The sequence below is a fragment of the Mizuhopecten yessoensis genome, unplaced genomic scaffold, assembly GCF_002113885.1.
Source record: "Mizuhopecten yessoensis strain PY_sf001 unplaced genomic scaffold, ASM211388v2 scaffold10969, whole genome shotgun sequence".
Lineage (NCBI taxonomy): Eukaryota > Metazoa > Mollusca > Bivalvia > Pectinida > Pectinidae > Mizuhopecten > Mizuhopecten yessoensis.
In genome coordinates this window covers 249,577-266,625 of record NW_018408812.1, presented here as the reverse complement: position 1 = coordinate 266,625, position 17,049 = coordinate 249,577, and the positions used below count along the sequence as shown (strand labels likewise).

Genomic DNA, 17,049 nt, shown 5'->3' with positions numbered 1-17,049 from the left:
AGACAGCTGTAATACATATAACTAGAACACACATACAACATCAAACACAGACAGCTGTCATACATATAACTAGAACACACATACTAAGTGAACAAATAAACAGCTAGAAATACTGTAAAACATATGTATGTTTCTAGAAATAGGAACGCCAAGTCTAAATCAGCTTCTTGGGCTTGTTCTATTTTTCTTAATTGTCATAAATAATATCTGATTGTATTATCTCTTCAATAACAAAACATTATCGACCTATGATACTATGAACAAATGGGGTCCGGAAATATCAAGTTTTCACGACGTCAAACGTTTAACTTTATATACCATTATAGGTATAATTAAAGCATGTGACGAAGCCGTACGCGTTTCAACATCTTTATTCAGCTGCCCCCGTGAAATACATATTCTATCAATAGGCTATTAAGTAGCATTTATATATGATGCCGCGTGAATGAAGTAACTAAATTTTAACCCTATCTTTAAAGTTGCTCCGTATGAAGTAGGAGTTTTAAATGTTATCTTGGAAGTCATTCTTAAATGATGTGTGTTTTTCTGACACATGATACACATTCCGAAGGTTTCTGTAAGTAAACAAGTATCCAAAGGCATTGTTCAATGTCTTAAGCAACAACAAGAGAAAATAAATTAAGTTTTAATGAAATAACTGTAATCTTGTACTTTTCACTTTACATCAAACATCGTCGCCATTTTGCCACATCCGGGCATTGTGTAATATAATTACCAACAACCTGCATACCAAGAAACACATAAATTGTAATGAGTGTATTGATGAAATATGCACAAAGACCGAGACACTCGCTTCATGGATTAATTACTCATTCAACAAATTGGCAATTAATTCAAATTAAAATGACATCAAATTCATTGTATTCGGTCCGCGGGAAATATTAATTTAGGCGAATCAAAATTTTCAACGGTGGCATGGCAACCGCGGGAGCATATTTATGTGTTTTCCTCTGTTGAGAGTTCCGGGATATAGGACAGTCCTTTTTTTTCTAATCTCTATGAATACATTTGGGACGAAGTGTAGGCCAGTTCTGTCGATATCCTTGCTTATCTTTGAGGCGATCTTTACATCTAATGGCCTCAAAGATTGACAAAGCTTGATTTCGATTGGTCGGGAAAATGTTATGACGAATGGCTAACAAAACAGGGGTCAATCGCAATCTCAAATGTCCTTTAGGGCGCATGTTACACGTTCCAGTCCAAATCAAATTTCAGCATGCATGCACGTGCATTAGTCACGTGCTCATGGCTTAGGATCCGATGCGCTTTCAATGGAATTAGTCATCAGGTGAATGCACTGCCAGAAAAATTGATTTTTTAAAAGTCAGTCCCCAATTTTTTTAAGAAAGAATTTTCGATGAAACTTGACATTTTTGAATGGATTTAATTGACTCTTTGGACAGAATGCAAAGCCGCTTTAACGGAACGGACATCTTAATGACTCTGCACATGCAAACTGCTCTCTTCCGATACACGTGTCTAGTGGTTTTACCAAGCAGACGGCAACAATTATTGGTGCCAAGGTTTTCCAAGCAGACGATACATTAATTGGCATGAAAACTGTTGAGCAGACGACACCGGGAAAACGATCTTTGACACTCAGGATCGTCATGTTTAATCCATAATTCAAAAAGGTTGCATGTGATATGTTCATTAATCAATTAATAGAAGTAGGCAATATGATCAACGTTTTAACAAAGTCTTGCTATTAAAGAATTAAGAGAAGAATATTGCAATATGCACTGAAAACCATCGGTTTCGCTGAGGAATTGTGGATAACTTTGATATAGCTTACTCTATTGTAATGTACAATACCTCAATAGTGATACGTTTCCGTTTGATTAATTGACATTGTACAATACAGGGCTAGATCCGATGAAAGATCAACAGCAAAAATGAATTTTAGAAATAGCATAGCTCTAAATCGGCCCTGCTGGCTAACAATGAATAACATTAATTACTTTGTATACGAAACCAACATTCATCATAAATGTAAAATTAAATACAGATACAGTATCATATTCCATTGAACTAGTCACAATATTGTTACTTAACTGAAAAAAGCGTATAATTTATGGTCCTAAAAGGGATACGAAAGGTAATATATCTTCAGCTTCAAAACGTTTTTACGCTAGTTTTATAGTTCCATGTTTACAATGCTTAATTGTCGTGCATGCTATGTATTTAACCACCTGTAATTTACATTTAACGAAAATTGGTAGTGTTTTACTCTCTATTTCTTATATTCGAATTAAACAGGAGCAAAGCATTATACTGGGGGACAAACAGTTCCCAATTAACATGTTAAGTATTTTATTCTGTTGTAATTGTTAATTCACAAAGTTTACTGTTAACAGGTCCTGACTGATTATCCCATCAATTGAAAAAAAAAAAAAAAAAAAAAAATAGGCAAAAAGAGATATAAATTTTCGTAAAAATTATTCAAATGCAGTTTTTCTAATTTTTTTTTTACTAAACTTTGCCGAAAAATACTTTTCTGCAAAACACATTTACTATGATGTACTAAATCAAATACTCTTCCTCAGGAGTCAAAGAGAAGATGACCAGACTCCAGATCTAACGCGGGCATCTGCCTCGCATGTAAAAAGGACTCAATAGAGTTCGTTGACTCAATTTGTTGCCCAATGACAGTAACGAACTTATTGCCAATATTTTATTAGCGTTCCAATGAAGGGTTCCCTGTCTTTGTCATCGTGTTTCATCCTCACTCTCTCTAAAGCTCGCCTTTTACTCGCCGTTGAGTAGATCACGTTATTCTCCCCTGCGCTAATATCCCGTAATGCGATGAGGATCATTTCTGTTAAATAACCCATGGAATTAGTTTTCCCTTAAAATCTCTTAACCCACTTAACATGCAACAATTTTTCATGCTTTTATTTCCCAGCATCCGGGTTGAACAATCTCAAAGCAGCATGACTCAGATGGCAGAATATGAGTTAGCTTAATACAGGTTAATTAAACTCTACAAATTGTATTGTTTCCTTTTCAATAAACGAACATTTGAGTTAATCAAAGTTAGTAATGTGTTTGTGATGCTTCATAGTATCTTCATAGGATCCAGAATCCACATTTCTATTGCAATGGTTGTTCGTCGAAAGGAAAAACGGCTCAACAAGTTATATTGTAGGTATTGTCTGGTTCAACTGTTAAAATTTTTGTTATATCACCAAAAAGCGAAACGTTATTGAAAACAGAATTGTTATATTCTGGAAATATAAATAGATCAGGTACTGGTACATACATTATGAAATGATTACAGTAAATTGAGAAAGATTTAATACAAAGCTTCCTAATCCGAAAAAACAACAACAATCGACTTATGGTGTCAAGTTGAACAAGGTTTCTCAGCCCAGCATGTATTATAACTGTTTACTTTTTTTTTTTAAAGAATTAATGTTTTTTCTTAAAATTGTGAATTGTTTGTAATTTTGTGCTCCATAAATAATAGAAAGTTAAATCTTTTGTAAATAAAATCATCGAGAAGTGATGAACCGAGCTAACAACTATTACAAAGTATACTGTAAAATCATAAATTTTCGTGGGACATTATAAATTTCGTTTATTTCGTGGATAACAAAAATCCACGAAATTAAATCCCCACAAAAACTTAAATTTGGTATGATATAGATAGGGGGGAATCAGAAATCATCGAAATATAATGTCCTTGAAACAGGCTAGTAAATAAAAACCACGAAATTTTAAACCCACGAAAATAAATGATTCTACAGTAGTAAATTGTATTCACTTAGCGTATAATGCTTTATTATGTGAACTTTCCCCAAAACTGTTCAGCAGAGGAGTGTGGTCAGACTATTGGAATCGAAGAAACTGTCAGACATACATCATTTAATGGTTATAATAGTTCATCGCAATTGTGACCATAGCTTTATGGGCATAAACTGTATTACTTTAGTAGATGGTGTTTGTAGGTCTGTAAAATACACCTATTAAGATAACAAGTCCGCGAAAACCGCTATTATATGTTAACAATTAAAAGCATAGTCAACAAACGCACGAAGAAATAATTGATTGATTCAAGCAATGTACAGGCATGCGCGCGCCATCTGTTGAGCTCTCTCAGCATAGCTTGTGAGCGCGAGATACCACTTGTCGTCTGCTAACTCAGCAGCCGTACCGATATATCCGCGCGCTACATCCCACCAGTTGGTGTATCGTCTGCTTCTCGTAGATGCATAGCAGACGACGTGTGGTTAGCGGCAGTAAACAGCAGTCGTACTGCGATGGGATTTTCGTATGATCCACCATCTTTGTGACCAGCGAAAAAGTTTATTATTGAAAAGACTAGAGGCGAAAAGACAGATTAAACAACAGATTTTGCCTGTTCAAAGGAGAAGCTTCGGATCATGGAAAACAAGTTTTTCAGCAACAGAGGGAAATGCCACATGAACGGACCCAAGGTACACTTTCCTTTTTATACCTGTGTAGATAAGTATTGATGACTTTAATCTTGATGTATGAGAAGTTATTCATGTGTGATTGATTAATCTGGGAACTTGTCAACAGTAAACCTTAATAGGTTTGTCATACATTGTACAGCAACACAAAACACATAGTACGGTTTGTTTACAAAATGAAACCAGCAACTATATTTTGTCCAATTATAAACCTGTGTATTCAATCGTTGCTTCAGTTGTCAATGTATATTGATTAGCACCAGCGGGAAGTTGATTGGATATTACTCATATGCATGTCCATGTAAGCAGACAGTCCCTAGTGACTGTTTACAAATTGAAACCAGTGTTAGGTGATACGCCGATTTGTAACACGTATAATTAATCGGCTTGTATGTGTAGAAAGTCCCGTCAGTGGGTGTTCTATTGGAAAATGGACATAGGATGGTTCACTAGTCATCGCGTACAATGTGGGACTTTTGTTATAGGTTTAAATCTATTGATAAGATGTCAAGAGCCAAGATAGATTCATACAGTGGACATTTCATTGTAAACGGTCAGGCGGCGATTTCACTGATACATTATATTAACTTGCAGTTTGCAGGCTATAATGGATTCAGGGCTTAGTTTCACACATAACTGTTAAAATATCTCCGATTTATTCTATTTGTCTGTTTTTATGTTATTACAGTGTTACATCTGACTAGGTATGCACATAATTGTAAATAGGACATAATCATTGAGGAAAAGGTTGTTGATGATGTTGAAATTATTACTGCCCAATTGTCTTGTCATTATTTTGTCATATATAGTTTTTGCATATAGCCGATATATGCATTGTACCTACCAAAACTTACATTACGGGTCCTTCTCTTTATCATTCAATACTGTCTAGTACTGAGGATATGATGACTATTATTGAATACCTGACACTATGGGTGTTTTATTGTGAAAGAACGTTGAATGCTGTAACGATAGAACCTTTCTAATATCCTGTAAATTCATTTTGTGGACCTAAAGCATTTGGATCATTTATACTAGTTTCACATCACCAGCTAATCAAAAGCATTAATACATGAATGTATCATGGCTGTGGTAGTTTAATTGGCAGGAGAGACCTGAGAAGGTTAATATGTTTACACTACGAATCTTCGTTAAGTTTCAGTTCAATAAATTGTTCAGTGTATATCATCTATACCAATATAGTTCATTGATGTACAAATTGTCTTTACTGTAAACGAAGAAACAAAAGTATATTGTTTAATTGGCTTATTATCCCGTACTATTCGTGTATGCTCACAAAGGACACTTTCGCTGTAATTATAGTTAATGCTAAATTGAATTCAGAGTTGGAGGTGTTAAGGAGTGCCATATCGCCGTCTACATACAATTGACTCAATTTGTATGCTAGGTCACTCCCAATGATATTCCTCTCTAACGATAAACGTACTGCTGTACCGGCGAACGAAACAAAGCTATCGCAAACAAAATGTAAACAATGGAGAATATTAATAATTAATAACTTTATTGACAGTGGAACATAACAAATATGTACATTGTATTGTAAAACCGTGGTTTGCGACAACAAAACCGTGACATTGTTTGAAACACTTCCTATACTAATGGGTTATAGATTTTAATATATAAAAGTTCCGCTTTTCTAAACCACATCTGTACCATTTTGAGGTTTGCCTGTAGCCGCTTTGAAACAACAATCATCAAACGCTGTTAGATCTATCTGGTTGATGGCTTTATCAAGCTATATAAAAATAGTTAGTTCTATACAACGTTTGTAGATTTTATGTGGTTTATTAGTTTATAAATTGGCATAGTTAGTTTCACTGTAGCATCAGTGACCCACTGCAGCAAATAATGCTTGTTTCCTTTGACAGGTTTTAATACATTTTCACAATCAATTTAATGGGTATACACAAGACAGCGAGTGAAAAGACATGAATATTTTATATACCTCTGTCGTTGATTTCGTTGCAATATCACCTTAAATTGAATCCATTTTGTATCTAACAGCGTCGAGGGAGAGCTACCCCATATTGACGGCACTTAAAGATAATGTTTGTACGTATACTGTATTGGTATACCATGACAAAGCAATGCGAATTGAATATCTGCTCTTTCAGTATGTACAGTATCAAACATCGATTATTCATGTGAAGTATGACATTCAACTGATATATTGAATTACGCCTAACTTATGAAACATACATTCGCATTTATATCATGTTATTCCATAAATGTTGTTAAACTTGAACACTGTATGCTAGCTGTAATAACGAGAATTTAAACAGCATTCGAGGCAATGAAATGATGAAATGAGGCATCCGAAATGTCAAACACAACCTACGTTATACAGTTTTGTGTTAAAATGTGATGTAATCTCTTACACCCAAAAACTATTCGTGGTAATGAGAGTATAACATTTGAAAACAAGTCATGTTGACAAGGTTGTTTCACATAGAAACTATTCGTGGTAATGAGAGCATTATACATGGAAACAAGTCATGTTGACAAGGTTGTTTCACACAGAAACTATTCGTGGTAATGATAACATTATACATGGAAAAAAGTCATGTTGACAAGATTGTTTTACACAGAAACTATTCGTGGTAATGAGAGCATTATACATGGACACAAGTCATGTTGGCAAGGTTGTTACACATTGAAACTATTCGTGGTAATGAGAGCATTATACATGGAAACAAGTCATGTTGGCAAGATTGTTTCACACAGAAACTATTCGTGGTAATGAGAGCATTATACACGGAAACAAGTCATATTGACAAGGTTGTTTAACATTGAAACTATTCGTGTTAGTGAGAGTACTATCCATGGAAACAAGTCATGTTGACAAGGTTGTTTCAATTAGGAACTATTCGTGGTGATGCGAGTATTTAATATTCAAATCATGCTGAGTTTTCATGCTGAGTTTTCATGCTGAGTTTTTTCCTTGAAGCTAAATGTTAGTAAGACCTCGTAGATTAACCTATTTGAACGTGAATTGTATAGAAATAGTATTAGCAACACCTCATTGATTTGTATGGGAATTGAGCCATTGTTCCTGTACTAGCTGTTCAATGTAACAGATAACACGACCGGATAGCATTGTGTGTATACAGGATGGGACGGTATGAATCATAGCGAGGATATTGAATGGGTTGTAGTATAATGTCAGTATCTGTGTGTGTGTGTGTGTGTCGGTGTGTGACAAAACTATCAAATCTCTGATGAAGTCTGATTCTCTCCCTGCCAACAAATCTTTACGAGTCTGCCCATGGCATTGGGAGCATTACTGATTCTCTGAGGCAAGTAAACGTCATGAATGTCTCCATGACATTTTGTGGACATCACTAAAGTGTGGCGTTAGAGAAGCGGTACGTGACGTGAATTTAGATGCCGGATACTGTTTTGTATGTTTGTATTGAAAAATTAATGTGCATACTGATCCCTTTGTGTAACCTTCATTGTATAATAAAGTGGACATTCACTTTTGAAAAATTTAACTAAGACATATCATTCCTTCATATACTTTTAAAACATCATGAAAATTCTGTTCATGACATAATTTCGTGGGGTTAAAACTGTTTATAAAACATCTTAATCATTACAGAAAATGTGCCTATTTAAAATACATACGGATATATACAACTTACTGTGATAAGCAACCTTTTCTTTACCTAAAGATTCACACATTATGAAATAGAAACGTCTTTTACCATTAGCTATCTCTAAATCGTTGATCATGCTTAATTATGCAATTGAAGTATACACGATATTGAAAGGCGTATTATTTCTCATATTGATAAGTATAAATCGAAATCAGTAAAGATGTATTAATTCCTTGATCATCATAATAAAAACAGGAGGAACCCCTAACACAAACTATAATGTCTATGGTAGATTTGAAATAAGCCTAAACATGTCTATCCAATCCGAATAATGATATGAAATTACCAATCATGAAAATGAGTTTTTCGATGTAGTGTAATATGTAAGGTGGCATAAATTCTTAAAATCAAGAATGCTAGACATGATATCTACCGTTATATCACTTTTCTACTTTAGAATATATAGGATATTGAGTTCTAATAGGGCGTATAGCTTGTTTTTCATAACTCCTACCGCTTGAAGTTGTTTTATAAACAGGCCAACATTTCTCTTATCATAATGACCAATTAACTACGACATCGCTTTAAATCAGCACATCAATGGGATACCAACATTGAAGCGTTATTTATACCAACTGTTGCTAGGGCTTTCAAGCGTGCTGTACACGGAATTAACTAACCGTAATCCTAATAGATCAATCTCAAGGGTAGTCGGATAATCTCAAAAGAATTATTCTTGAAGGGAAATGTCTTTCATTTAAAAGTGGTCAACATTTAACATTTCATTTAAGCTGTTTTGTGTATTTTACTAAAATTTCAATTGCTTGCCACTCTTTCATATCTTATTCCGTCATTATCTTCGATGTTTTTTATTTTCATAATTATTTCAAGGTTAACTTTATGTGTTTTACTGAAGAATCTACGCTTATGGAATATAGCAGCAATCATCATGACAGGATTTTGAGGTACAAAACTTGTTAAAACCTAACAGTAATTTATTTCAGTTGTTTTGTAACCGGATGTTATAAAAAGCGTTTAACCAGTTAATTGACAGGATCATTGAGTATAATGTTATGCCTATTCCAATTCGAAATTATATCTTCGAGGTAAATTGAGCCACAAAATCCAGCGAGTGTCTGAATCGCTTACGACAATCCCAGAATCCTGGCAAACGGAGCATCGGCTAAACGATTGAATTGGTTGAAGAGGCAAAGTAAACAGATCGAGAAGAGGATCGCAAATAGAGTTAACGAGTGAGCCAGTAATGTTTGCCGACAGGGCCACTTCAGACGCTGGCTCCTCGACTAAACGCTTTGCCATTTCTTGTTTACTCTCAGTAACCATGGACCATGAAGGTCATTATCTGGCACGGCAACCACTTTTTCTTCTTCAACTTCCCCAACAGGCAGCGATGATCGCTTAGCACTTCTTTCAAGCAGTTTTGAAAAACGTTTATAGTGTCCAGTTGTTTTATTTATTAACATTTGAATCTTGCAACAATTAATTTGAAAGTGTTTTCCTTATAAGGTCCTATCTATTGCGTGGTTCTCGAGCAGATTGGTTTGGTTTGGTTTAGTATTGTTTAACTTCCTATCAACCACTATGGTCATTTAAGGACGGCCTTCCCTGTGTCCAAGGTGCATGCGTGCAGAACAGCACATCTTTTAGATAAGATTTGGGGGAAAAAATCAAAAGTAAAAAAAGGTATAATAATAATCGTATACAATTCCTGTAGATTGATGCATTATTTAAATGATATTTACAATATGTAAGAGACATGTCAGCATTTTTCATTCCCACACATTGGGAATTATATATCAGAGCAACATAGAGGACGTTTAGGACGTTTATAGTTAATAGCCACGGCATTCTGTTGGTAATACTATGATGTTATGACATTTAACAGATTCGCTGCTGTTAGCATCAGTTCACAAATATATACCCAGATAATATAAACAGATCAAGTTTTAAAAAGCTAAGTCATCTTACCGATGAAAATATATTTATACACTGTAGTTAATATATTTCCAAAATTGCAAACACTAAAGGATTGAATTTACTCTTTAAGTCAAGTAACAAAAAATACATTTTTTGACAGATTTAGAAAAGAAGCAAATAAAAGAAATCAGTTACAAAGCGTTAATTTGTGAAGGACTTGAGTAACTGAGACGATATGTTTTGTTTTTATATTAATAATTCGTGAAAGGAAAACAGATTTTTAATTTTTGATATCTTGAGAATTGAAATTTTAAAAAATATGTTAGATTGTGAACTCTATTTTTAGGACTGTGCTAAAGAAAGCGATTCAGGGTTGTTTTAAACGATATCCCTCTCAGAAAAAATGGGTTAGATTGTGTGCTGAGGAAAGTGATATGTGTTACAGGGTATTGTGCTTCATATGTGATGTTGTGTTTGTCATCGAAAAGAATTATCCGATTAAACCATTGGTTAGGGACGTGGTTCGCATAATTATATTCGAGGTAAGGGGGTGGGGTGGTTCTCGTTATCATTCCTGAAGCAAGGGCGTAAGTTTCTCGTTATCTTATCTAAGGCAAGGAAAGATAAGGAAATGTAGGGTAAGGTAAGGTAAGGAAAGGTAAAGTAATGTAGGGTAAGGTAAGGTAAGGTAAGGTAAGGTAATGTAAGGTAAGGTAAGGTAAGGTAAGGTAAGGTAAGGTAAGGTAAGTAGGGTAAGGTAATGTAAGGTAAGAAAAGGTAAGGTAAGGTAAGGTAAGTAAGGTAAGGTAAGGTAAGGTAAGGTAAGGTAAGGTAAGGTAAGGTAAAGTAGAGTAGGGTAAGAAAAGGTAAGGTAAAGTAGAGAAGGGTAAGAAAAGGTAAGGTAAAGTAGAGTAGGGTAAGAAAAGGTAAGGTAAGGTAAAATAGGGTAAGGTAAGAAAAGATCAAGTAAAATAGGGTAAGGTAAGGTAAAGTAAAGTAGGGTAAGTTAGTAAGAAAGGGTAGGGTAAAGTAGGGTAAGGTAAGGTAATGTAAAGTAGGGTAAGTTAGTAAGAAAGGGTAAGGTAAAGTAGGGTAAGGTAAGAAAAGGTAAGGTAGGGTTAGGTTAGTTATGGTAAGGTAGAGTAAGGTAAGTTAGGGTAAGGGAAGAAGAGATCTTTTCTCATTTTATCCGATAAAATGTAAAAAATACATTGTAACGTCATCAGTATGTGTTTCTCAAGCGTGCAACATATCAAACAAGTATAAAGTTATAAGCATCTTCGTAACTAAGAAGTGACATTTTGTAACATGCAATACTTTCCCAAAAGGTGAGGTGTGACATTTTCGTCAGGTGACTCATTTTCGTTATATGTGACATTTCGGTGAGGTGTGATATTTCAGCATTATTTTTATCATGAAGATGACATTTTGTAAACAAATTAATGTGTGTAGATGCCACTTATCAACAAAGGTCATGCGCATCTATATTGTATCTTTCAGTATTTGAAATACAAACATCAAGTGAAGCATACCTGTTAAAAATTCCATGAGGCTTTGTTTATAGTATTCGTGTATAGAAATGAAATGCAATGTTGTATATTAAAGCGATTTTAAAATTACTATGTAAAAGTGTTTTTTTCAATAGTGTGACTAAACGCTGGAAACAATATGTTTCGTGTAAAGAATTTTAAGTGTGAACGGTAAAAACCACACAATCTCTGATGTCATTAATTTCTAAAAATAGACCAATTACCTCCCACATCTTTAGGGTCTATTACGTACTTATAATGTACATATGGTCCTAGTTGGTCTTGATTGTAATGGGGGTGGGGAGTTTAGAGTGCACTTACATATGGTTTGTGTTCTGGAGAGGGGCGCCTGTTCTCTTCCTTGGAAAAGTACTCAGTTTATAGTCGATTATATCTCCCTTGATGCGACTACAAACGAGATAGATTCACTGTTAGTATTCGATTGTGGTAATAAAAGTTCAATTTTCGTTTTTCTACACTGCCATAAACACTTATACCGTGTTATACGTTGTATCGTTGAGTTACTGGGTATTTGCTGCGGTACAGGTGTCTTAAACAGTGTACCTTTGATTTGTGTTGAGTTAAGACTATATGCTACATTAAGGTTTAAAAAAATATGCTACCTTACACAATTATGTATGTGTTAAACCTTGCTGTTCTTTAATCGGAACTGTCTAATTGTTCAGATAAATCTAACAATTGATAAAGGGACTGCAGTTATTGTTGGGTATAGGTGTATGTAGATAAGGTAGTCATTTGGATGGTGATTCTGTAACGTGTCCACTAGTGCATTTTGACGCACTACAACAAACTATAGATAGCTAGCGCGAGGATATCCACATGAAAACTTTGATAGTTGAAAATATTAAAGGTTCAAATGCATATACTTTTGCAGTATAGATAAACGGCATGTTGCAGGTTTTAATGATGACATAATTGACAGTAGGGTTTTATTAGTTATGAAATCAAGTAGTAAAACATCCCTTTAAATATTATAACGATGCGGAATATTCATGAAACCAATTGCACAATTGAAAGCAACGCTTAAGACTTTATCATTGACTCTGCTTGACCTTTTACAAATGCAATAAAATTATGTTTATTTTTTATCCCCCGCACATAATGTCTACCTGTCCTGACACATTGTATTGCTGCAAATTGTAATTACAATGTAAAGAGGGTGTTTGTGTGTGGATGAGTAATGCAATAGTTAAGGTCATACAGCAGCGGTGTCCATAGATGACTAGACCACCCAGTGGTTAAATGGTGCCGCCATTCTGAAATGTCTTACATTGTGGCATCCACTCGGGCACATTAGTCTAACAACTAGTTATAACTGCATATGTTATCAGAAAAAGTAGATCGGAACTCCTGTTATGGGGGAAATAAATGCATGTCAAGGATGTCCCTGGTAGAGAGATAAACCGTCAATTCCTCAGGGGTCTTATATTAATCGCCTTTTGCAATTATGCAACAAAGGTTCCTTTCTGATTCTCGAAAACCTGCAGGGGTGTTACGGCACGATTTCTCACCCCGACACGATCTCTCATTCGGTTGAGAGATCGTGCTGGGGTGAGAAATCGTGTTTCGAACGTAACAGTTTTAGAACGATTTCTCTCCGGATGAGAAATCGTGTCGCGGTGAGAAATCGAGTGGTAACAAGGGGCATTACACGAGAAGGACACGCCATGCAACAGTTCTTATAGGTTATGAAGTGAGTGTGTATTTCATTTTAAACTAACTGGTTTTGTCCATGGTCTTGGCATAAATCAAAACCAACCACCCAACAAGATCAAATAAATCGCTATTCTTTTTTTTAAATTGATGAATCTTTATGTTGAAGGATAATTGAGAATGCATACGTTTTAGTATATACAATCTGTTTTCAATAGAATTCACAAAAATGACAGACAAAATGTAGACTTTTTAAAGAGCAAAAGGATATCGTAATGTCACTTCTTATCACTGAATGTAATTAATTTATCTGCAGTTGTAAGTACGAAAGAGTGGGGATTCGAGAAAAACGAGGTCACAGCGTGCAAATACCTGGTTTAGCCCTAGAGAGAACCAGGAAAACTAAGTACATGAAAAAGTGCATCTTTCTTTAGATAAGCAATGAGAGTATTAACAAGCCTTGTCAAAGGTTACAAGTTCGTGTTTCAGCGCACGAATTGCCCCTCGTAAACAACATCAAAAAGGCTAATTAGTAAACACATAAATCGATGACGTAGTTAATGAATAATAGAAAAAAACTTCACTTTTCCTATTTATATCTTTGATCACCTCACGGCGAAATTACCATCTGTGTGATTATACGAAATTGATCCGATATTGGAATCAACAATTGACGATATAATTGATTCAGACATTATCTTGTCTTTTAGACCCTGGTTAGGTTGTCGGATATTTAACATTGCCATTTCATGAATGGTATTCACATAGATCTCAACAAATGTGACAAACGCGTCGATTGTATTGGTATTCAAACTCGTATCTAACAAATTAACAGGGTGGTGATATTCGTATATTTATAGACTGATTTAGCTAAATTCCGTTCATCTATCGTTAAGCTTTCAACTCTTAATTCAAACAGCATATGATAAACAGTGCTCAAAGCCTTGATGTCTTAATGAAAATATTTTATTTTCATTTTCAAAGCATGGGAAACTTGAATCTCAAAAATGTTTAAATCTTCTATTCTTGAAAGCATCACGTTGGATCCCATATACAGTTTGATTTATATTTTTTATAGAATTATTCCAGATTGACACAATAGTTGTTTTTAATCAGGTGACGTTAAGCTTCCCATGCTTTGAAGAATGAAGACTTGGTAGTTTCATGAACATTACCAATGAATTAGTATCAGTGCCAGGAATGTGTCGCTCTCGTCATACGTAACACATACCCAGAGCTCCTCATTTAGGCCAATCAATATCAGGCGTGCAGAGGTCAAAGGTCAATTAAGCGAATGGCAAACAGATACAATCAAAACATTGCCGTTATTTCCAAACGATAATAGGAAAATCTGACGTATTTAAAAGATGTCGTTAAAATGTCGTCGAACTGAATGAAAGGAATTGATTTTGTTGGATGGCAGATAATTGTAGAAAATCGTAGTAAATACATCTAAGCCGTAAATAAGCCGGAAATACCACCTCTCTGAAAGCGTTAAGTTCATTTGGATGATGATTATCAAATATTAAAAGATTCCTTTCCGGTATCATAGAACATTTCCATCTGACAACAATATATAACACACTACTTACCCAACTCTACTGTGACTATCTTCATGTAATAGGTCAAGGTTAATCAATTGTAGTCATGATGGTTACGTGGAGTAATTTATTGAGTTTTCAGGATGATTTCACAATTCTAACCAAAATGCTAACTTTGTCGTGTTAGTTTTTTCTACAAATATTATAAAGTATAACATGAAAAAGTGTAACATTGGGCAATTAACACACGTTTCGTCAGATACAGATACAAAAGAGGCTGAGATCATTTGATTACAGGTAACTAGGGAGACACCGCCAGAGTGAGGAAATGAGAAAAGAGAGGAGATATATCCTAAATAGGAAGCTAAGTTCAAATTTGGTCTTTTTTCAATGACCCCTCCCTTTTAGTATACAACATAGAAAAAATGCCGATTATGCAGCCCCCCCCCCCCCCCCCCCCCCCCCCACACACACACATCACCACAAACACACACACATACATTAATCGCATTTTAATTTAGCAATACCGCAAGCCTATGTTTCACCGAACTGTTTCAACGAAGTGGCAGATGAAGAGTATATGTTACACAGAATGACAACAAAAAGGCCGAGGTGCTACGAATGTGATACTAAAATGTTCCAAGCATCATTGTGCACGTGAACGCGAGATCACAGTAGATAAAACAATGGCGTTGACTGTGAACCTTTCGCCACGCAGGGGAGATATCGAAGCGCTTATAACTGCCGCAAAGACGTTTGGGTAATTAGTGCTCTATTGATTTCTGTTTTCGTACATTCGACCCCATCGTAATAGCGGGTTAGCTATGCATTCCAGTGCGCAGACGTCGTTCTAAATGTAACACTGTGGCCCTAAAACTGGTAAAGCATTACAAGCTTAACCAATAAAAAGGATATAATTTAACCGTTGATATATGAGGTTATACAATAAAATAAAGTTGTTATTTTTCTACTGTGACAAATAAAACTTTTGATATATTTGTACTTAACCGGACAATCGGCGGAACGCAAGGTTTAGAGTAAAAAATAACAAATATTGGGCATTATTGATTATGACGTCACAAACGCTCTGACGTATGTACACAAATCTCCTAGCAATTAGCCTGTAACTCATATAGGTGTGAGCGATTGACCACGACAAACCAATATATAAACAGTATAACATATGGACACATGTTAATGGTATTATTACATGTACAAAATAGAAAATGTGTTACTGTAGCGTCATAGGTGCTTAGAAAATAAAGTTTCAAGAATTGTGCATGCATTCGTCAAGGGGTTCAATTAGTACCGTTACTTTATTTTTTATTTATTTTTGTGTGTGTAAAAGAGAACACATATATAAACAAATATATATATATTATAAAAGCTAAAATTATACATTTAATGTATATACGGCATGCTTGATGGTTTCCATGAAATCGTTAAGTCGCTTTAAATACTCAGTGAGAGACTGCCTTACCCAGCGGGACTAGTTAGGGTCGATACTATATTTCTACCTGTCGTTTCGACCTCCCATTATACATGTAGAATGGTTAAGTATGGTGAATCTGCCGTACAGAATGGATCACTAAGATCTGCATTAGTCATCGTTAACAAACAGCACTGGTTTTGTTTCCCTTACCGATCTATAAACCGTATCGGATTTCTCAGCATATCACTGAAATCAATATCCGAGTCTTATAAAACACCTGGGACCACTTTTTCTTAGCTTTGTCAACTTTAACTGTCATGAAATGGTGATATTAAGTTAAAAGCTATCGTTTAAAGTCTTAAACATTCACACATTTCATAGATATTTCTTGTATAAATATGATATCAGCGCTTGCCTACTCATTACATGAATTATGTATCTTTTAACCTCCTAGAGAATAGAAGGGACGTATTTATAACCTCAAACAGAAAATTTAAGACATATTTATAACGCCACATGGGAAATTTAAGACATTTTACGATTTAACGGAGACACAAAAAAAAAAATCAAAATAGCGCTCGTATCATTTATGTTGCTAGGGCACTTAATCAATTTCACGGTAAAAAAAGGAGCAAGGTACCAATAAAGCCCCTTAACGTAGGCAGTTGTTTTCTGTAAACAAAGGGAGATAACATCCCGGTTCCTATAATTAAGAGTATGTCCCCTTCATATCAGTTCTAAATGAAAACTTAAACATTTAGTCATGATATCAAGTGTTCATTATGCTTACCAGACTAAAACCAATGTATCAAAAGTTCAATAATTTTTCAATGCTTCTTCCTGGTTTTTACTCTAGGT

General features: G+C 34.9%; 1 protein-coding gene across 1 annotated transcript in view; it reads left to right on the top strand.

The window, feature by feature from the left end:
• The first annotated feature begins 4,123 nt into the window (after positions 1 to 4,123).
• LOC110464169 overlaps positions 4,124 to 17,049 on the top strand; it is a 60,888-nt gene continuing 47,962 nt past the window's right edge. The window contains exon 1 of the mRNA XM_021519241.1: positions 4,124 to 4,460. The gene's annotated coding sequence lies outside the window, so the exon portion shown is untranslated. The remainder of the gene's footprint in view (positions 4,461 to 17,049) is intronic.